A 24,176-nucleotide genomic window follows, 5' to 3' on the forward strand; every position below is an offset into this window, starting at 1 on the left:
ACCTGGAGGATTTTACAATCTTTTGACATTCATTTGTTCTCTATTAGTGCCATATAGTATATAGCATTGTAATGCCCTTATACTCCTCTCAACATTAAAAAAAGGTGTGCATATACTAATAACAGTTGCTGAAATGAAACTAAAAATAAACAGACATGCACGGTTTACGAAGGATGGAAATACAGAGTTCATCACCATCCGTTTTAAATTATAAGATTAGATTACTTCAATGTGGGCTACATGCACACTAAAATGAGTAAACAGACACACTGAAATGGGTCCAGGTATATAAGATTCAGAAAAAAGGAAGAGCATCTTAAGATACGGAACAGATTACTGAATTGTTCAAACATATCATACAAAAAAGATTATTTTCTCCAGAAAGATTCATGGCTCAGTTTAGGGTTGCATCAACATGCGGATATTTTTCAAACTAGGCTTAAACCACATTGTCGCCTGTCAGGGAAATCCCCAACCATCTTCTGGAAGGGTGATAACTCCCATGAGCTCATTTTCCCCTTGCTGCAGGTTACAACGACAAATACAACTAAATGCTGGTTCCCGAAATGCATAGTACGCGATGTACACACAATTTGACCTCATGAACGGAGTCAATGTTCCATCAGGAGCATTGCCATCATTTATCTTCAGGTTTATTGGATAATTCAATCCAATGAACAGAGAGTGTGTGCCAAGGCTGTCAACTCGACTCCAATTGGGTCCAATCAGGGATAGATCTTTCTCAAAAGTATGTATGACAGGGGCAGGATACTCTCGCAGGATAAGGCCATTACCATGATGCAGAACTTCTGCAGGCTCAAGGTGATCATTGCTACGTATATACCGATCTTCATGGATGATCATCAAGCGCTTGCCATCGGCTGATCGAGCTAAAAACCATCTGCCAGACGGTTCCTTCATCGGTGATGGGATCACGAATGGCAGGGCAAGGTGGGCATCTGCATTGTAAACAGAGACAAAAAAATAGTGTTTGAATGGCTCAGGAAGACAAAAATACTAGTAGCTGCAACTTCACATTTGTAGGATCAAATGGAGGATGCAGTCATTATACTTGTATAAAAACTCGAAGAAATAAAATTGTTCCCATTTGAGATGTATGTTAATTACACTCATATTCATTGATGGTAGATACATGTCTCAACCTTATCTGATCCATGATTGTAATGCTTTGAGTACATCGAATATTCAAATAAATTGAAAGTTTGCATGCATCAATTGATGAAGAGGCCAGGGCTAAGCTCCTTATTCATATTCTGATAAGAGCATGCAGTAACTAATTCAGGAATGCATTCATATACTGCAATAATCTGGTTTGGGTTGACAGATTAGTGCACTGCATATACTACTGTAATTCGTTTGTAGCAATGGTTCAGTCAGGTTAGGATAATTAAATGGTGCACAGTCATTTGAAAGGTGAAAAAAAATCTTATTGACCAATTAGTTAATTCAGTTACAATATATCATGAATGGGCTTGATATTAAAATTTATTGTGAAGTATATCATATGGATTGAAGAATTACCGGCCTGTGATTGATCCCATCAATATGTGGTGCCGGTCCACCCATCCACCGCAACAATGAAGCCATTGTGCTCGATGGCGTCACTGTAATCTACACCCCAACTAGCAAGAGAGAATAACCTCCACTCCTGGCTACCATTAGCCAGGTAAGCGAGTCCAGAATTGAATAGAGCGATGAGCTTGTAATTTGAGTAATGTCCAGATTTTGTGGGCACTTCGCAAATTACAATCTTCAACAAAAACATGGCACGCCCATACGTCATGTACCTTTCAGGAGGCAAGTCGGGGAAGCCAATCCATTCCTCCCGAAAAATGTTGCAAGTTTCCGACGATGGTAGGGAGATTTCTTGGTGCGTGTAGATGTTCGCGAGGAACCAGTTCCCACCACTGTCCACGCCGGCGATCCAGTCGCCGTTCATGCCAACCCAGAATCTATTTTCCATGAACGGCAGGATGGCTGTGCGCCGAGGATGGTCGAGGGGCACAACGTGGTACACCGTGTGGTGCGTACTACTATCATCATAGTGCCAATGGGCAGAATCGGGCATCAGCAAGCAGGGTCCATCCCAATGGTGTAGATTCATGTTGTCGGCGACATGGCGGCACAGCGTTTTGGAGCATGCGGCCAGCCGGACGTCGACTGTAACGTCCAGACTCTGCGCAATGAGATTGAACAGCTCGGCGGGGAGCTTCCCCCAGTCGCCATACAGCTGGTCGTCGTTCGATGCCGCCATGGAGACGAGAAGGATTTAAGAGGGCGTAAGCAAGTATGTGTGATTGGAGTTTTGTAGGAGAGTCGAGCGGGAAGGAGGAGTGCTGCGGTTCTGCGGAGGGGTGAGGAGAGAAAGCTATGCAAATGGGAGATCTAGAGGATGAAAAAATTTGCTAGCAGCGCTTGGCGAGTGGAGAACGATGATGGAAGTGGAGAGCCAAGGATGGAAACGATGGAGGTGAAGAGTAGGATTGGATATGACTTTTTTTATTCTTCAGCAGCTGCATCGAGGCGCCGAGTAAAACTTTGGCTAGGATAGCACGCCACTACGTCCTGGTGCAGTTACTGTCCCATCAAATCAGTTTGACCACATAAATGGTTTCTTTATTAGTACAGTATAACTTAATTTTTTCGAACAATATATACTACTCCATTTAATATACTCACTCCGATTCATATTACTTGTCAAATGATATGGATGAATCTTAAACTAAAATGTGTCTAGATATATCCATATTATAGTCAACTAATATGAATCGGAGTTTGTTTGGTTCAAAGGATTTCTAAAGGTATCTTGTACGGAGTAGGATTTTTACACATAGGGATTTTTCCTATAGAGCTTGCTTGATTCAAAGGATTGAGAACCCTCCAAAATACCTATGGATTGCTTTCTCTACAATCCTATCTCTTGGTAATATTGCTATGTGTCTATAACAACTATGAAATGAACTCAATCTCAATAGAAATTTCCTTTGTCTTTCCTAATCAAATAACTAGTTATTTTATGTCTTCGTTTACAAATTAAGATAATTTTTAGGTTATAGGTAATCATCGAGCTTATGTGATCATCTTTTATGATCAAACTTACTTGATCAGCCGCGGAGGCGCAAAGGAGCAGTGGTGTGCATTAATACGGCCGCATGGGGAAGGCACAACTAGCGACGATGATACGTATCGCCAGCATTGGCCTAGGGAACCGTCGCCACCATTAATAAAAGCTATCCCTTTGGGCACCATGTCTCCCACTACTCGTGTCACGCGCGCATGTGGGTTACGGATGGATGGGCTGGGGAAGCCGGACAGAAAACATGACAACCAGGGGGAAAATGAATAAAAATAATACAAAGTCGAAAATATTATTAGATAGAAAGTTTGACTAAGTTTTTACCAAATGCATTAATATGCAAGATACAAAATCAATATTATTAGATAGAAAATAAATTATATTTTCATATGGTGTCTACAAAATATTATATGTGCTGATAGGTTTGGTCGAACTTTACTTGGTTTGACTTTTCAAGAAAAATATACTAAGCTTTAAGCATTGGAACGGAGGTATTTTTCGAAGCACCTACATGTGTTTAGAAGACAAAAGAAAACATGGAGTAAGGTTGTTTTTTGTGAAAAAGTTTACGTCAAAATCTGGTTATTTGTGTAAAAAGAATCTCAAATTGTGTTATGTGCAAAAACTGCACCAACAAGTGGTGGTATGTGCAATTTCCTCCGTCACACAAAAGGCAAGCCATTGATTCATACTTAATTGTGAATAATTACAAAAGTAGTGGGCAACTAATAAGCGCACATGATTAAACTTCTATGCGAGATCTTCAGCCACCAGAAGTCGTTCCCGCGCCTCTCTAGCATTGAAAATCACGCGTTCTGCGACTTCCATCAAAGAGACAAGCTGAGCTTTGATCCGTTCTCCCAGATGAATGGCCTCGTCACAACTCCTACGAGCGCAGGCCGTGATCTCATCCACTTCTAGGAAAGACACCGCCTGCCTGTACCGAAATATCTTGATCCCTAACTCTCTGTTCTCCTCCCGCATGCTGGCAAGATCCAACTTCATCCTCCGACAGGATAAGCAAGGGGAGTGATCCTGCCAAAGGTAACAACAAACATATCGAGCGTTACCGGCAAACAAAATGCACAAATTAGCTGATTAACGAATGTGGTCACTAACATCTAGGACAGACTTAAGTGGTGTCTACATGTCAGTGACTCGAAGTACCAAAAACCAGCAACCCAAAGTCAGCTAATATTAACCTCCGTCTTCAGCTCCTTCATCCTCTTGAACGGCAGGGAAGCTGGCAACTTATCTTCTTCTACGACCTCTCGCTGGAACCTGACGTCGAAGGATGAGAGATACTGCAAACGGATGTGCTGCGCCTGCGCGTGCGATTCCCCAGGGCGCTTCTGGCGTAACTCGGAGTTCTCGGTGCCAAGATGCGGAAGTTCCGCTCCCGGGGCCTTGTTGACCCTAAGCCGAGATAGCTCATGTGTAAGCCGACGAAAAATGTTCAAAATGTTATAGATCAGGCATATCATTACCAGTGCAAACGAGGTAAGTGAATCTCCGGGATCTCGCCCAACGACCGCGGTTGGTCCAATACCACCACATCTTCTCCGAGATTGACTAACTCCTTTACATCATCTTCTCCGAGCTTGACCATCTCCTTTACATCATCTTCTGCTCCGAGCTTGACCATCTCCTTTACATCATCTTCTCCTGCGAGCTTGATCATCTGCCTCACATCATCTTCTCCGGCGATATCGACCCTCTCCTGCGGAAGATAACAAATATAAGTCCGAGTATTACCAGCAAAACGAAGGTAATTAAAAGAGGCGTAGTAACCCTTGTGTCCTGGCTCATCAATGGCGGGGACGCTGAGCCCGCATCGTCTCCTCCGAGATCTCCCTTCGCAGGCAGGATTGTTAGAGACAGTGTACTTCTGGTAGTAGTATTTATGCGTGGGGCGCCAGGGGGTCGAGAAGCTAGGACTGCATCTTCTCCTCCGAGCTCTTCCTTGGTAGACATGGCAAATGAAACGAGGTGTGGGGGGCGTAAAGGTATAAAATGGCGGACGGCCGCCCCGCCTCGACCCTCCAAGGCTTATTTTTTTGCCTTACTAAACTAAAAACCATATTTTGCGTCTCACACGTCTGCCCTAAGAGGGCTGCAGGGTCCCATGCATGCAGGTCCCACACTTTAGTGAGCACAAGTCATGTGTGGTAGGTAGGCAAACTTCCAACAATCTTCTTTGTCAAGTGAAGACACGTCGTCAAGACTCTCTCTCTCTATCTCCCGCCTTTTGTCATTGAAAAAAAAAGAATATTAGACGGGGGCCTAGCCTGCACTGCAGGTGGGGCGATTTTGACAAAGTAACCCTTTTGGCGAAGAAAAACACAGAATGAGCCACACAAAAAGGTTAGTCCAGTGAAATAGATTGCTCAGAGGGTCAGTCCGTGCTTTTCTTTGCCAAAAGGGTTATTTCTGTCAAAATCACCGCACTGCAGGTTTGCAAAGATCCGAAAAACCTTGCGTGCCAGTCAACATCACTTCCCGGAAAGGTTGAAGCATTTCGAGGCCGTGACTGCTCTCCCTTCCTCTTCTCCTTCCGTGTGATCCCTCTTCCACCTTTTATCCTTTGCAACATATGCAAAAATTGTCCGTGACTTGTGCTCACTGAAGTGTGGGACCTCACGCATGGGAACCACACGTAAGTGACAGACCTGTTGGTGTAATAATTCGGGTGATCATTATACTGTATTAGAACTCCGTACAAAGTTTCGTATGGATTCAAGGGTAGGAAAGCCAAGTTAGTAACTCACTTTTTCCGCGCGTGAAGGGAGGGGGTGGGCAGTATGCTACCCTGAATTTGTGTGACCCCCAAAAACTAGCAAATACGAGAGAGGCATCGAAAGAAACACACTCGTCCCCTACCCCCCTCCCCACTAAATTTGAAATCAAGCCAAACAAAAAAGGCAATCGAAAAGCATGGATTGTTCATCTTTTTCTATATAGTTAGGGTTAGGGTTTAGGGTTTATAGAGATGCACATATTTTCATTTTACATTTGTGATGTAGCATAATACATAGGTAAGATACCAAGCATGACCTTTGTTAGAATAACCATTAACGTGTTCTCTCACCTTTAGATTCAAATGGGCATAAACATTCAGAAAAAATCAAAAAACAATGAAAAACCAAAAGCACACATAGTCTTCTTATGTCATATAGTAGGAATTGAAGTTAATAAACAAGGTCTAGACATATTCAAACCAGACAAATCATGTATCTACACCTAACCCTAAACTTTGTCTTATGAAGTCAAGCATGAAGAGAAATGGTTTTGGGTTTCAAACATGGAAATTTCAAAAACCTCCCAACAAAAGCTTCATTTTAGAGTGACTAAGAAGGATACACGCTTACCTTTTCATTTTCTTGTTTTAAACTTGTTTAAATCTAGGTCAAACCTAGGATTTGACCAAGATTCAAATGGGCATAAACATTCAGAAAAACAAAAAATGAAAAACCAATGCACATATAGTCTTCTTATGTCATATAGCTAGTAAGCATTCAAGTTGATAAACAAGCATGTCTAGACAAATTCAAACCCGACAAATCATGTATATACCCCCTAACCCTAATCTATTTCTTATGAAGTCAACCATGAAGAGAAGTGGTTTTGGGTTTCAAACATTATATTGAGATTCAAGAACCCCCCAAAAGCTCCATTTTAGAATGACTAAGAAGGATCCAGGCTTACCTTTTCATTATATGTTTTAAACTTGTTTAAATCTTGGTCAAACCTAGGATTTGACCAAGATTCAAATGGGCATAAACATTAATTCATAAAAAACAAAAAAACAATGAAAAACCAACGCACATATAGTCTTCTTATGTTATATAGTAAGCATTCAAGTTGATAAACAAGCATGTCTAGACATATTCAAACCCGACAAATCATGTATCGATCTACCCCTAACCCTAAACTCTGTCTTATGAAGTCAACCATATGAAGAGAAGTGGTTTTGGGTTTCAAACATTGAGATTTCAAGCACCCCCCAAAAGCTTCATTTTTGAATGACTAAGAAGGATCCATGATTACCTTTTCATTTTCATGTTTTAAACTTGTTTAAATCTAGGTCAATCCTAGGATTTGACCAAGATTCAAATGGGCATAAAAAAAATCAAAGCACATAGCCTTTTATGTCATATAATGAGCATTCAAGTTGATAAACATGGTCTAGACATATTAAAACAAGAAAAATCATGTATCTACCCTGGCCCTAACCCTAAACTCGATCTATCTTATGAAGTCAAACATGAAGAGAAGTGTTTTTGGGTTTCAAACATGGAAATTTCAAAAACCTCCCAAAAACTTCATCTTAGAGTGACTAAGAAGGTTCCATGCTTACTTTTCATTTTCATGTTTTAAATTAACTTGTTTAAATCTTGGTCAAACATAGGGTTTAAGGTTTAGGGATCATCGATCGAGTGCACACACACATTATTAGAGGCACATGCGCCTTTGCGCATAAAGTGCATGCGTATATATATACGTGTGTTTCTTGGCCACCAACGATATATAGATCTAGAGAGAGAGATTGAAATATATTTAGGGTTTAGGGTTTAGGGTCTAGGGTTAGGGTTTAGGGTTTAGTGTTTAGGGTTTAGGGCTTAGGGTGTAGTGTTTAGGGTTTAGGGTCTAGGGTTTAGGTTTTAGTGTTTAGGGTGTTTAGGGTGTACGTTTAGGGTATAATTAGGGATTAGGGTTTTAGGGTTTAAGGTTTAGGGATCATCGATCGAGTGCAGACACACATTATTGGAGGCACCCGCGCCTTTGCGCATAAAGTGCATGCGTATATATAAGTGTGTTTCTTGGGCACCAACGATATATAGATCGAGAGAGAGAGATTGAAATATATATATATATATATCCCCAAGAATATGTTCAAATATATATTGAAATATATGCACGAATGATATGCAAGGTATGCCATGCGCGCATAGCATGAAGAGAAGTCGTATTGGTTTCAAACATTGAAATTTCAAGAACCTCCCAAAAGCTTAATTTTAGAGTGACTAAAAAAGATCCAGGCTTGCCTTTTCATTTTCATGTTTTTAAATTGTTTAAATCTTGGTCAAACCTAGCTAGTATTTGACCAAGATTCAAATGGGCATAAAATTAAAAAAACATAAAAATGAAAAACCAAAGCACATATATAGCCTTCTTATGTCATATAAAATAAGCATTCAACAAGTTGATAAACAAGGTCTAGACATATTCAAAATAGAAAAAGCATGTATCTACCACCCCTAACACTTAACTCTGTCTTATGAAGTCAAGCATGAAGAGAAGTGGTTTTGGATTTCAAACATTATATTGAGATTTCAAGAACCCCCAGAAGCTTCATTTTAGAATGACTAAGAAGGATCCAGGCTTGCCTTTTCATTTTCATGTGTTTTAAACTTGCTAAAATCTTGGTCAAACCTAGGACTTGACCAAGATTCAAATGGCATTAAACATTCAAAAAAAATCAAAAAATGAAAACCAAAGCACATAGCCTTCTTATGTCATATATATATATTAAGCATTCAAGTTGATCGATATGAACAAGGTCTAGACATATTCAAAACAGAAAAAGCATGTATCTACCCCCTAGCCCTTAACTATGTCTTATGAAGTCAAGCATGAAGAGAAGTGGTTTTGGGTTTCAAACATGGAAATTTCAAAAACTTCCCAAAAGCTTAATTTTAGAGTGAATAAGAAGGATCCAAGCTTACCTTTTCATTTTCAGGATTTATGCTTGTTTAAATCTTGGTCAAACATAGGATTTGACCAACACACATATAGTCTTATTATGTCATATAGTAAGCATTCAAGTTGATAAACAAGCATATGCATGTCTAGACATATTCAAATTAACCCGACAAATCATGTATGTACCCCTAACCCTAAACTCTGTCTTATGAAGTTAACCATGAAGAGAAGTGGTTTGGGTTTCAAACATTGAGATTTCTAAGAACCCCCCAAAAGCTTCATTTTAGAATGACTAATAAGGATCCAGGCTTACCTTTTCATTTTATGTTTTAAACTTGTTTAAATCACTATCAAACCTAGGATTTGACCAAGATTCAAATGGGCATAAACATTAATTCAGAAAAAACAAAAAAAAATGAAAAATCAACGCACATATAGTCTTCTTATGTCATATAGTAAGCATTCAAGTTGATAAACAAGCATGTCTAGACATATTCAAACCCGACAAATCATGTATCGATCTACTATACCCCCTAACCCTAAACTCTGTCTTATGAAGTCAACCATATGAAGAGAAGTGGTTTTGGATTTCAAACATTGAGATTTCAAGAACCCGCCAAAAGCTTCATTTTTGAATGACTAAGAAGGATCCATGCTTACCTTTAAACTTGTTTAAATCTTGGTCAAACCTAGGATTTGACCAAGATTCAAATGGGCATAAAAATTCAAAAAAATAAAAAAACCAAAGCACATAGCATTTTTATGTCATATAATGAGCATTCAAGTTGATAAACATGGTCTACACATATTAAAACAAGAAAAATCATGTATCTACCCTCTCCCTAACCCTAAACTCGATCTGTCTTATGAAGTCAAACATGAAGAGAAGTGGTTTTGGGTTTCAAACATTGAAATTTCAAAAACCTCCCAAAAACTTCATCTTAGAGTGACTAAGAAGGTTCCATGCTTACCTTTTCATTTTCATGTTTTAAATTAACTTGTTTAAATCTTGGTCAAACATAGGATTTGACCAATAAGATTCAAATGGGCATAAACATTCAGAAAAAAATTAAAAATAAGAAACCAACGCACATATATTCTTCTTATGTCATATAGTAAGCATTCAAGTTGATAAACAAGCATGTCTAGACATATTCAAACACGACAAATCATGTATCGATCTACCCCCTAACCCTAAACTCTGTCTTATGAAGTCAACCATATGAAGAGAAGTGGTTTTGGGTTTCAAACATTGAGATTTCAAGAACCCCCCAAAAGCTTCATTTTTGAATGACTAAGAAGGATCCATGCTTACCTTTTCATTTTCATGTTTTAAACTTGTTTAAATCTTGGTCAAACCTAGGATTTGACCAAGATTCAAATGGGCATAAAAAATAAAATAAAAACAAAGCACATAGCCTTTTTATGTCATATAATGAGCATTCAAGTTGATAAACATGGTCTAGACATATTAAAACAAGAAAAATCATGTATCTACCCTGGCCCTAACCCTAAACTCGATCTGTCTTATGAAGTCAAACATGAAGAGAAGTGGTTTTGGGTTTGAAACATGGAAATTTCAAAAACCTCCCAAAAACTTCATCTTAGAGTGACTAAGAAGGTTCCATGCTTACCTTTTCATTTTCATGTTTTAAATTAACTTGTTTAAATCTTGGTCAAACATAGGATTTGACCAAGATTCAAATGGGCATAAACATTCAGAAAAAAATTGAAAATAAGAAACCAACGCACATATAGTCTTCTTATGTCATATAGTATGCATTCAAGTTGATAAACAAGCATGTCTAGACATATTCAAACTCGACAAATCATGTATCTACCCCCTAACCCTAAACTAGATTGGTCATCTTAGAGTGACTAAAAAGGATCCAAGCTTACCTTTTCATTTTCATGTTTATGCTTGTTTAAATCTTGGTCAAACATAGGATTTGACCAAGATTCAAATGGGCATAAACATTTAGAAAAAATTAAAAAACCAACGCACATTAGTAGCCCAAAATCGAACCATTCAAGTGGATATTTTTGAACTTGATCTGTAGTACTGGGCAAAACCCTAGATTAACCTATATTTAATCATAGATTCGTAGGTCGATTTTTCTACTTTTTTATTATTACTATGCAGCACACACTACTAGAAAAAGGGCAATCAGTGGCGCACCACTTTTACCCATCAGTGGCGCACTAGTGGTGCGCCACTGTTATCACGCCACTGCTAACTCATAGTAGTGGCGCACTAGGGGTGCGCCACTACTAGCCTGGATACCTGTGGCGCACTGACTGGTGCGCCATTGACATGTCCTCCAGTGCGCCACTACTACTCCAAAGTAGTGCGCCACGGTTGGTCAGAGGCAGTGCGCCACCACTGTGTAGAAGAGGTGCGCCACTGCTACCGTCTTGCGTGCGCCACTGGTCCAGCGAGGAGGTGCGCCACTGCTGAGTGAGTACGTGCGCCACTGCCCTCTCCAGGACGTGCGCCACTGCTACTTATCCTGGTGCGCCACTGCTAGTCTCGGAGAGGATCACAGGGCAGTGCGCCACTGGATCCAGAGCAGTGCGCCACTGCTACTTAGTGGTAGTGCGCCACAGATGGTCCACTAGTGCGCCACTGCTAAGATTTCGAAATTTTTTTTGTATCTTGGCAGGTATTTATACAGGTTGTATATGACAGTACAATAGTACAATACAGAATATATAACAGCATATAAACAACATCACAACTTATCCATACATAGTTCTTCACATTAGCCCCACATGATTCACAAGCATTCGCATTAGAGAAGAGGTTACAATGCAAGTTACGGTGTTACAAGTCACAAATGAGCTAGTGGTTACACAAGGTCGATCATCTAAACTAGCATCACATAGAAGAGAGCTAGAGTCACTACTAGCACCGTCCCGATGAAAGTGGTCTTCATCCGGTTCCTCCTCCGCTCCGTCCTCTCTCCCGCCAGATAGCGTGCGTATCTGTCTTCGGCCTCCGCTCTAGTGGTGTACCCTTTGTAGCTGTTACCGCTAAAATGGTGAACCTGTCTCCGACACTCTTCCCAGTCGTTGTAGACTCCGGGAACCTTGCCCTTGTACACGACATACCACGTCATATCTGCACATATATGAACAAGCCAAAGAAACATTAGTGCACGCTAATAGATGTTTGCAACGAATAAGAGCAAACTCAAAAACGATCCAAGTAGTATGAACTAAATGGAATGCCTCATACATTGTTGGTCGAAACAAATATGAACATCCCGGGATGGCGTTAGTGAGGCCAGGTAGGATGCACAAGAGATTGATATTTGTGCCATCACACCAGGCTCACTAGCGTCACCCCGGAGTGTAGTGACCACAAAATTTAATCATCGGCTAATGCAATTAAGAAGTGCAAACTCAAATAAGAGACAAGTAGCTAGTATGAACTAAATGGAATGCCTCATACATTGTTGGTCGAAACAAATATGAACATCCCGGGATGGCGTTAGTGAGGCCAGGTAGGATGCACAAGAGATTGATATTTGTGCCATCACACCAGTCTCACTAGCGTCACCCTGGAGTGTAGTGACCACAAAATTTAATCATCGGCCAATGCAATTAAGAAGTGCAAACTCAAATAAGAGACAAGTAGCTAGTATGAACTAAATGGAATGCCTCATACATTGTTGGTCGAAACAAATATGAACATCCCGGGATGGCGTTAGTGAGGCCAGGTAGGATGCACAAGAGATTGATATTTGTGCCATCACACCAGGCTCACTAGCGTCACCCTGGAGTGTAGTGACCACAAAATTTAATCATCGACCAATGCAATTAAGAAGTGCAAACTCAAATAAGAGACAAGTAGCTAGTATGAACTAAATGGAATGCCTCATACATTGTTGGTCCAAACAAATATGAACATCCCGGGATGGTGTCAGCGAGGCCAGGTAGGATGCACAAGAGATTGATATTTGTGTCATCGCACCAGGCTCGCTGGCGTCACCCCGGAGTGTACAGTTGACCAAACATTTCGTACACACATCATGGAAAACAGCCAATTCGTACACACATCATGGACATAACATCATCATACCTAACATCGTAGCTTCATACAATTTAAGATAGAATTCAAACAACACGAAGCAACGAAGATAGAGTTGACAACACTCTAAGTTCTAACTATCGGTGTCCGAGCCGGATTCGCCGGTGTGGGGGTAGTGCATACGGCAGGCGGTGTCGTCGAACACCTTGACGATCATCTCGCCGTCCCCCTCGTACAGGAAGGTGAGCTGGCAGCCGGGCTCGAGGTGGAGGTCACGGGCGAACTTGTCCCACCCCGTGTGCAGGTACATCTTGCCCTGCCCGTCGAACAGGACCTCCACGGACCAGCGGCAGAAGTTGCAGCTAGCCTCCCGTAGCTGCAAGTGCGCCGGCTCGACGCCGTCGACGAACTCGGCGAACTTGTCCGGTAGCCTCTTGATGCCGAGTGGGTCGTCGTCGATGCGGAGGAGGAACTCGAAGCAGCGTTCCTCATGCGAAGACGAGGAGGATGCAGGTGACGGTGACCGTGGGGCCCTTGCTGCTCCACCGCGGCGGCCCCTTCCCCGGCCCCGGGGGCGCCCAGGACCGCGGCCTCGACCGCCTCGCCGGCCACCGGGACCAGCCATCCTACATGTTTACATTTTTGAACCATATTACGATCCATTCCACTAACAAAATTGGGCATGACCTATGCTAATTTATGTACATATGAGTGCCCCATTTTCACCGAAACGGAAATGAATCAACATTTCGGCGATAATGGGCAACTCTGTCGATCCCTGCACAAGAATATGTCACCATATACACCAGCTGAGCACCATGGCACATGTACAATTGTTCCTCATATACACCAGCTGAGCACCATGGCACATGCACAAGAATATGACACCATATACACCAAGAAGCATCAACAGCAAGAAGCAGCAGCTAGCAGAAGAAGAAGAACAGAAATTAGTAGTAGCAAGAAGAAGAAGAATACAAGCAGCTAGTAGCAGCTAGTAGCAGCAGCAGCTAGCAGCATGCATCAACAGCAAGCAGCAGCAAGCTAGCAGCAGCTAGTAGCAGCAGCAGCTAGCAGCATGCATCAACAGCTAGCAGCAGCAACTAGCTAGCAGCATGCATCAACAACAAGCAGCAGCTAGCATCTAGCAGCATGCTCACCGTGAGTCGCGTGGAGTCACTCAGAGGCGAGGTGTTGCTCCGGGTCGAGGAAGATATGGCAGCGACGGTCAGGTGCTGAAGTTCCAGGGCTGTGAAAGAATGACAATATGGTAAGAAAATGAATGACAATATGGTAAGTTCCAGGGCTATGAAAGAATGACAATATGGCAGCTACCTGTCTGCAAGTGCGGCGGCGGTCCTCTGCGGCGGCGTCAGTGGTCGAGGGCGGCGCGGCGTGCTTCTCCAGCTGCTGCTCCAAGGTGCGCGTGGAGGTCAGGGCGGCGCGGCGTGCAACAACTAGTGCTGTAAACATCAAAATGAACACTGTGAGCATCAACCCTTCACTCTGATCCCAAATTATATGCATTCGAATGGAAAATAGTAACAAATCAGTATAAAATAGCAGCAGCAACAAGCAAGCACATAGGAGCAGCAACAAGCAAGCACATAGCACAGTGGATGAACCTAAGCTACTGAGGAGCAACTAGGTAGCAGCAGCAGTGGATGAACCTAAGCTACTACCACCTAAACCTAAATTTCCTAAACCTAAATTTGCTACTGCCACCTAAACCTAAATTTCCTCAACCTAAATTTGCTACTGCCACCTAAACTAAATGAAACTGCTAACAAGTTAGTTTAGATTTGGCCTATTTCACTCTAAAAGGTAGCTCTTTATTTTTTTATGAAGGAAATGCTCACTGGTCGGTGCACATAGCCAATTATCTATATGTTTTTCCTTCAAATTAAGCCAATGCACCTAGCAGCACCTCACCTAGCAGCACCTCACCATGCTAACAAGGAACATATTTTTTCATAGACAGATCAACTAACAGCCTAATATGAATTTCAGTTCAGCACCTAACAGCCCCTAACAGCCTAACAAAGAAGAAAGACCTAACAAGAAAGATCAAGCAAAGAGCACCACCAAGCAGCACCACCAAGCAGCAAGCAGCAGCAGGAGTAGCACCGGCTCGAGGGGGAGCACCGAGCAGCAGCAGAGGAGGGGGAGGGGAGGAGCACGGTGGCTACCTGGGAAGGATGCGCAACAGCGAGAGGAGAGAGGCCCCGACGGAGAGAGGCGTCGGTGAATTGGGCGAAGAGGAAGCTAACAGTATTGGCACTTGGCTCCAACATTTGGCTCAAGCTATCATCCAAGGCAACATCTTATAAAAGGAAATTAGTAACTATTAGCTACTAAGCAACCTAGCAACTAGAAGCAACCTAGCTAACATCAAGTACCTAGCAACTAACAACCTAGCAACTAGCAAGTAGCAAGCACATAGCAACTAGCAGTAGCAAGCTAGCAAACACATATGCAGCAAGAACATCAAGCTTTCATCCAGTAAGCTAAAAAAACTAACTGCTTACGGCAGAAAGAGAGATCCAAGGGAAACAAACAAAATGTTCATGGTATTGTGGAGTTCAAACAGAGAAGCTTTCTTTTTTTCACCTTTAGGGAAACAGAGATATGAAAAATAATAGCACATGTAAGTTGTTTAACTTAAATATCAATTGGTTTTACTGAAAATAGGCCAAAACAGAACATGGTGGTTTTACTGAATTTTTTTTACACTTGTTACAATAACTCTCTCTCACTCTCTACATACATCATACCCAATGTGACATCTAAACCATACTACATGATACATTCATCATGATCACAAACCACTTGGCATTTTGAAGGTTTGCCAATGGGCTCTATAACAAAATGAATGATTTTTCAATGCATTTGTTCTAAAAAATAGAGGATATGTAACCTAACAGCAGCAGCACCTAGTGATGCATACAGAGCATCATTGCATAGTGCATACAGAGCATCGAAAATCAAACTTCCACTGTTACACCTCAACACAAGCTACAAATTAATATCCCTGTAGGTTACAACAAGTAGCGTTTGTGTTACATTTCACAATTATACACAAAGTTTGCTTCAGTTTTGATGTTGTCTAAGACATGCCAACAACTAAAGTGACCAAACAAGGTAAATTAATCCTCAATCTGCATGAATAATATTTCAAACAAGCAAGTTATGCCAATAAGTTATGCTATTTCTTTGTCAGTGGATTAAATCTTGACTAATCAGAGCACTTGACAATTTGTGTGTCTTACTACGAGAGAACATCAAAGATTCAGTATATAAAATCTAGCACAGACCAGCAGTCAATGAACTAGACTAGTACGTCTCTTGACTAGAATCTTGCTACGAACTCAGCTCTGCACAGCTACTCCAAAAAAACAGAGCAAAGAAGAGCAGAGAGTAACATCTGCCAATCGGACGGAATACGAGCAGGCGGAGCCGCGGAGGGCCGGCCGGGCGGCGGGCGGAAACTTGCATACGCACCACTAGTGCCGATGAAGAACCTGGAGAGTAGAGGGAGGGACGCCGCTAGGTTAGAGAGGGAGGGAGGGGACGGAACCTGGAGAGGACGACGACAGCGAGGTCGATGTGCTTGACGGCGAGGCTGAGGAGGGTGCCCGCGTGGTTGAGGTAGGCTGACGAGGGTGCTCCTCCGCGGTGAGGTCGAGGGCGTGCGGCTCCTCAGCGGTGTGGTCAAGGACGAGGTCGCAGGCGGCGTGCGACGAGGCAGAGAATGGGGCACCAGCGGTGGGAGAGGTGGTCGCCAGCGGGGATCCGAGGGGGAGTGGCAGTCGCCGGCGGGGAGTGGCAGTCGCTAGGTCAGAGAGGGAGTGGCAGTCGCCGGCGGGGAGTGGGGAAATCTCGATCTGGCCATAGTGGGGAATGGACGGGGGATTTTGGCTAAGTCCCAGACACCCTTAGCAATAGCGCACCTCTAGTGGTGCGCCACTATGAGGCTTAACAATGGCGCACCTCTAGGGGTGCGCCACTACCACTTTATGTCTGGGTCAAAAGAAAAACGCGGGGGCTATTGACATATTCCGATTAGTACCACACTGGCTGTGTCCCTGGTTGGTTTGTGCCAAACCCAGCCGGCTAGGTTCGAACCCTGGCGGCCCCATTTTTTTCCTTTTCTTTTTAAATTGATTTAACACTATCATAAACATCCAAAATAGCACAATACACCAAAATAAAAGGCATAAATAATTATAATTATGTATAATATTTAAAATACTATAGAATCTAGAAAATATCCAAAAATATGAATTATATGTCTATTTTGATCGGTACAATGTGTAGATTAATAATATGACATCCATTATTCATACAAGAAAATGATACATAATTATCTTTTCACAATCTTCTTGCCCTTCTTTCTCGCGGTTGAATAATTTAGCCCCGGAACTCCTAGACTTCTTCTCTTGAATGGACGGCCTTTAGGTAGGGTGGTCCTGCTTCTTCTTGTTGTGTATGGTTCTTCATCATCGTCGTCGTCATCTTCCATCTTCGGATCGCCGTACTGGTCAAAGTCTAGCTCGTTGGCGGCTCCATCCATTTCGATGATGCTCCTTTTGCCTCTCCTCACGACAACACGGGTGGGCTTTTGCGGGTCGGTAATGAAGAAGCATTGGTCCACTTGGGAAGCTAGTACCCATGGCTCATATTTCGCAGTGACCTTTGCGCCCGCTGTCTTGGATTTGGCTTCGGGTATAACCATGGTGGTGAAATGTCGGTCTTCTTTTACGACGTTCTTGGCCCACCTGACACGGAACATCGGCACATTCTCTCCGGCGTAGCTCAGCTCCCAGATCTCCTCGATCTTTCCGTAGTATCTCTGCTTGATGTCACCGGTGTAGGACTCCATCGTTACCCCGGAGTTCTGATAATCGCTCTTCATGTCCTTTTCCTCGGTGTAGAATGTGTAGCCGTTGATATCGTACGCCTGAAATGTCATCAGGTTGTGTTCGGCGCCCTGTGACAAGGCGAAGATGAGTTTTTCTTCCGCAGAAGAATCCTCGTCTATAGGGTACGTCAGCATCTTGTCCTTGAACCACCGCGTGAAGGTTGAGTTGTGCTCTTTGATTATATCTCTGTCCGTCCTCTGTTGGCCCTGATCATTGTACGTCATGGCGATGAAGGTTTTGTGCTCTACCACCCAAGGATCGACCACGTCTATGTGTTGTAGCGCGACTAGGTTTGCTCTTTCAAAGTCGGCGATTCGACCCTTGAAGTCGACATGCATTTCGCGGCTACCCTCGCGGTGACCCCATCCAGCGAGCTTCCCGAGGTGCCTGTTTACGGGCAGACCGATGGGATTCTCGATTTCTAGATAACTCGTGCAGAAGGAGATGCACTCTTCGGTCAGAAAGCCCTTGGCTATGCTTCCGTCTGGACGTGCCCTGTTGCGAACGTACCCTTTGATGACACCATTCATCCTTTCTAACGGCATCATGCTGTGCAGGAACGTCGGCCCCAGTTGGATGATATCCTCCACGATATGTACCAGCAGATGCACCATAACGTCGAAGAATGCGGGCGGGAAGTACATCTCAAGCTCGCACAGTATCACCACGATCTCTTCATGTAGCCTTCTAAGTTGCCTCACGCCAACAGACTTCCAAGAGATGATGTCGAAAAAGTTGCATAGGCCAAAAAGTGTTTCACGGACGTGCACGTCCATGATCCCACGGATTGCAACCGGAAGTATCTGCGTCATCAGCACGTGACAGTCGTGAGACTTCATCCCGCTGAACCTCTGCTTCGCTTTGTCTAGGTACCTGCTTATCTTCCCCGCGTAACCGTAAGTAAGTTTTACTCCTAGGAGATAGTCGAAAAACTGCTCGATCTCCTTCTGACTTAGAGTGAAGCACGCGGGGGGCAGTAATATTCGATCTTTTTGGCCTTTTTGCCCTTGCGACGACTTTGCGTGTCCTCCGCCTCATCATCGTCATCGTCATCATCATCATCATCATCATCATTAGGGCGTCCCGCGTGAAGCTCCTCCCTGATCCCAATTGATTGCAAGTCGTACCTTGCTTTCGGCCCATCTTTGGTCTTCTCTGGCATGTTGAGGAGGGTACCAAGCAGACTCTCGCACACGTTCTTCGTGATGTGCATGACATCAAGGCTGTGAGGCACACGGAGGATCTTCCAGTACAGCAAGTCCCAGAAAACAGACCTCATCTTCCATACCTTAAGCAGCGGCTCCGGCGCCTTTCGCTTCTTTCCCGGCGGTGGGCACTCTTTCCAATTTTTCAATAGCTCATCTATTTGCTCGCCGCTTCTCGTACGTGGCCGTCTTCGTGGTTCGTCTTGACCATCGAACAGATCCTTGCGTTTCCTCCATGGGTCGTCCTCGCGAAGCCACCTTCGATGTCCCATGAACACCGTTTTCGAGGACCCAAGATCTCTATCTAGCTGGCGGTACGTTGTGTCGTCCATGCACCTGACGCATGCATTGAATCCGTGGACCACCTGCCCCGCGACATATCCGTAACCGAGAAAGTCGTGCACCGTCGTGAGCAACTCGACTCTCATAGGGAAATATTCTTCTGCGGCGGCGTCCCACGTGTTGGCAGGCGCGTCCCATAGCGTGGCTAACTCCTCTTTCAGAAGCCCCATATACAGATTGATGTCGTTCCCTGGTTGTTTCGGCCCTTCAATTAGCATACTCATTTGAATGTACTTCCTCTTCATGCACAACCAGGGGGGAGGTTGTACATCCACACAAACACGGGCCAGGTGCTATGCGTGCTGCTCTGGCTGCCAAACGGATTGACTCCATCGGTGCTCGCGCCTAGCCTTATGTTCCTAGGATCGTCCCCAAATTCTGGGTACTCGAGGTTCAACGCATTCCACTGGCTAGCATCCGAAGGGTGTCTCAACATCCTGTCCTTTTTCTTTTTCTTCGGATCATCTGCGTCATCTTCTCCCTTCCTCATCTCCGCGTGCCAGCGCATTAGCTTTGCTTTCTTAGGATCCGCGAAATACCGCTGCAGACGAGGAGTGATCGGAAAGTACCACACCACCTTCCGAGGAGCTTTCTTCCCCTTCTTGTACCGACTGACGCCGCACACCGGACATATGGTACACTCCGCGTGCTCGTTCCGATAAATGATGCAATCGTTCAAGCACACATGGTATTTCACATGCGGTAAATCCAGAGGACACACGATTTTCTTGGCCTCCTCGATACTAGTCGGACACGTGTTACCTTTGGGAAGACGTTCCTGCCAGAATAACATGTTGTCGTTGAAGGATGTGTCCGTCATTCTGTGCTTTACCTTCATCTCCAGCCATGAGCGTTACTTTCAGTGCGGGTATCCTCCGGCCTGCATCCTTCATACAATGGAGTAACCGCGTCTACCTCCAGTTGATCCATCTTGGCTTTCTCTCGGGCGGCAGCTCTTGCGTTACTCGTCTGCTTGAGAAGCAGCTCTTGAAGATAAGGGTCCTGCACCCAGTCCATCGACGATGGTCCATCGTCTTCATCTTCATGATCGTCATGATGACCTCCATCTTGATCTTCCTCATCATCAGGTCCAGGATCTCCTACATTGTGATCATGATCATCTCCGGGATCTTCTACATCCTGATCATGTCCGAGATCTTCTACATCCTGATCACCTCCTTCCTTATTTGTTGTTGAAATCCCATGGACAAATTCATAATCATCTTCGTCGCCTTCCCACCGATAGCCATCCATGAAACCACGCATGAGAAGGTGGTCCCGCACCATATCGGCTTTAGGGTCCATAAGGCTCGTCAGCTTGCATCTTCGACACGGACATCTTATCTCCTTTTGGTTATTTCTAATCATCTCGGATGTCGCGGCTTTCAAAAACCTAGCCACAACGCCTTCGCTCATCATGCGGACCATGGTCGCCTGCGGGTATAGAGAAAATGGATATCTTAGCATACCAAAAGAAAATTTTGGCATGACCTTCCCTAAAAATAGGACATATGTATATGCGTAGTATGCCCAACATTCGCCGAAACGGAAATGAATCAACGTTTCGGCAAAATATTGGCAACTCCATCGCATTTCAAATCCCTGCAAACAAAAACACATGCAACACATGTGTGGAGGCTTCGCATATACAACACATGTGGATCCGGAGGCTTCGCATACAACACACATGCACGTGACGCTTTTCGCGCATGCGCACAACACACATGATCATCGAGCTTCGCACATAACATATGTGCACACACACGTGTACGTGACGTGTGTGCAAGACGATCATATCGGAACCGGTCACACACAAAGCATAAAACCAACAAAGTTACCGATACGGCGAGACCTAGAGTGTTGGATGAGGTAAAAAGTTGAGATTGAGTAGGGTATTGAGCTAAGAAAGCTTCACCATTACTTACCTATGAAGAAAATTAAGTTTACCAACTTAATTTTGGTGAATGAAGAGGTGAAAATGAGGTGGGAAGGAGGGGCAACACGACTAGATCAGATTTGGTGGGAGGTGGTGGTGGAAGAGTGTTTGGGGAAAGTGGGTGGCACATGTGAGTGGAGGGGTGAAAGCAGGAAAATGGTCCCAGGTTAGCAGTGGCGCACCACCGAGCCATGCGCCACTGCTAGGGTGACATAGCAATGGCGCACTGCTGGGTGGTGCGCCACTGCTAAGCCTCTCATCTCTAAATGGGCTCTGGCCACCCCCTAGCAGTGGCACACATAACGACATGCGCCATAGGTAACCCATGTAGTAGTGGCGCACCACCTAAGTGCGCCATTGCTAAGCCTATCATCTCTAAACGGGCTCTGGACACGTCCTAGCAGTGGCGCACCTCACCAACGTGCGCCATAGGTAAGGAATGTAGCAGTGGCGCACCACAGAGACGTGCGCCACTACTAGTTTGGGGGAGGAGCTGGACTACTGTCACCACTTACTTATGGCGCACCACAATCATGGTGCGCCACTACTACTTTTGTAACAGTGGCCCACCGTTTTGTGGTGCGCCACTGCTAAGTAGTAGTGGCGCACGGCAGTCATGGTGCGCCACTGCTGGCAGTCTTACGGCTAGGCCTTTCCTAGTAGTGACATGTGTGTTTGCCCGTCGCGTGAAACTCAGAGGAAGAGGGATCACTCGGAAGGAGAGAAGAAGGGAGTGCATTATGGTGTCTCCCCTTTTTCGGGTGATGATGTTGACTGTTGTGCAGGTTTTGTCAGTGAGCAGGAGGTGCGAGCGAGCGAGTCGAAGCGAGGCCGAGAATAAGAGAGATTTTTTTTTGTGAGAGGGACAACCGAAGGATCCTGAAGGACCCACAGACTTCCAATACGCATACTGATGCGTCTTCTCTTGACAAAGAAGATGGCTGGGAGTTTGCGTACCTACTGCATGTGACTTGTGCTCACTAAAGTGTGGGACCTCACGCATGGGCACCACACGTAAGTGACAGACCTGTTTGGTGTAAAAACTCGGTTGATTATTATAGTGCATTAGAACAAAGTTTCCTATGGATTCAAGGGTAGGAAATCCAAGTTAACTCATTTACATGACATTAATTTTTCCATGAAGCAAAGTTAACACATCTATCAATTGGTACATTTTGGAGTGACTAAGAAGGATCCATGCTTACTTATTCGTTTTCACGTGTTAAACTTGTTTAAATCTTGCTCAAACCTATGATTCCACCAAGATTCAAATGGGCATGAAAATGAAAAAATGAAATACCAATGCACATAGTCTTCTTATGTCATATAGTAAGAATTCAAGATGATAAAGAAGGTCTAGACATATTCAAACCAGGCAAATCATGTATCTACTCCCTAACCCTAAACTCGGTCTTATGAAGTCTAGCATGAAGAGAAGTCATTTTGGGTTTCAAACGTTTAAAGCAAAAGCCCCATTTCAAATATTTCAAACTTATTCAAATTTGGTTCAAATTTGAAAGACATACAAGTTATAGCACACATAGTGCATACATTGTCACACATACTGCACTAGATGCTAACCCTATAGTTTGAGGCCATTGGATGAGGTCGAAAAAATTCTTGGATTAGAAATGGGGTTGTTCGAATCCCGTAGTTGGATTTTTTTGAACCTTGATCTGTAGTACTAGGCAAAACCCTAGTTTAACCTATTTAATTATAGATTCGTAGGTCGATTTTTCTACTCACATTTTTATTATTACTATGCAGCACATGTGTGTTTTCCCGTCTAGCTAGTGAAACTCGGAGGAAGAGGGATCACTCGGAAGGACAGAAGAAGGGAGAGCATTATAGTGTCTCCCCTTTTTCGGGTGACGATGTTGACTATTGTCAGTGAGCAGGGAGGTGCGAGCGAGCGAGTCGAGCGAGGCCGACAATGAGAGAGATTTATTTTTTTGTGAGAGGGACAACCGAAGGATCCAGAAGGACCCACAGACTCCCAATACGCATCCTGAATCCTGATGCGTCTTCTCCTGACAAAGAAAATGGCTGGGAGTTTGCGTACCTATTGCACGTGACTTGTGCTCACTGAAGTGTGGGACCTCACGCATGGGCACCACACGTAAGTGACAGACCTGTTGGTGTAAAAACTCGGTTGATTATTATAGTGCATTAGAACAAAGTTTCCTACGGATTCAAGGGTAGGAAATCCAAGTTACCTCATTTACATGACATTATTTTTTCCAGGAAGCAGAGTTAACACACCTATCAATTGGTACATTTTGGAGTGACTAAGAAGGAACCAAGCTTACTTATTCGTTTTCACGTGTAAAACTTGTCTAAATCTTGGTCAAACCAAATTGGAAGAAAATTCAAAAAAAATAAAATCAAAAACCAAAGCACATAGTCTTGTATGTCATATAGTAAGCATTAAAGTTGATAAACAATGTCTAGACATATTCAAACCATACAAATCATGTATCTACCCCCTAACCCCTAAACTATGTCTTATGAAGTCAAGCATGAAGAGAAGTGGTTTTGGGTTTCAAACATGGAAATTTCAAAAACCTCCCAAAAACTTTATTTTAGAGTGACTAAGAAGTATACATGCTTCCTTTTTCATTTTGATGTTTTAAACTTGTTTAAATCTTGGTCAAACCTAGGATTTGACCAAGATACAAATGGGCACAAAAAATAAAATAAAAAAACAAAAACAAAAGCACATAGTCTTCTTATGTCATGTCGTAAGCATTCAAGTTGATAAACAAGGTCTAGATATATCCAAACCAGACAAATCATGTATCGATCTGCCCCCTGTCGATCTTATGAAGTCTACCATGAAGAAAGATCGTTTTGGGTTTCAAACATGGAAATTTCAAGAACATCCCAAAAGCTTCATTTTAGAGCGACTAAGAAGGATATAGGCTTCCCTTTTCATTTT

This window comes from Lolium perenne, chromosome 4 (assembly GCF_019359855.2).
Source record: "Lolium perenne isolate Kyuss_39 chromosome 4, Kyuss_2.0, whole genome shotgun sequence".
In the NCBI taxonomy this organism is placed as follows: Eukaryota; Viridiplantae; Streptophyta; class Magnoliopsida; order Poales; family Poaceae; genus Lolium; species Lolium perenne.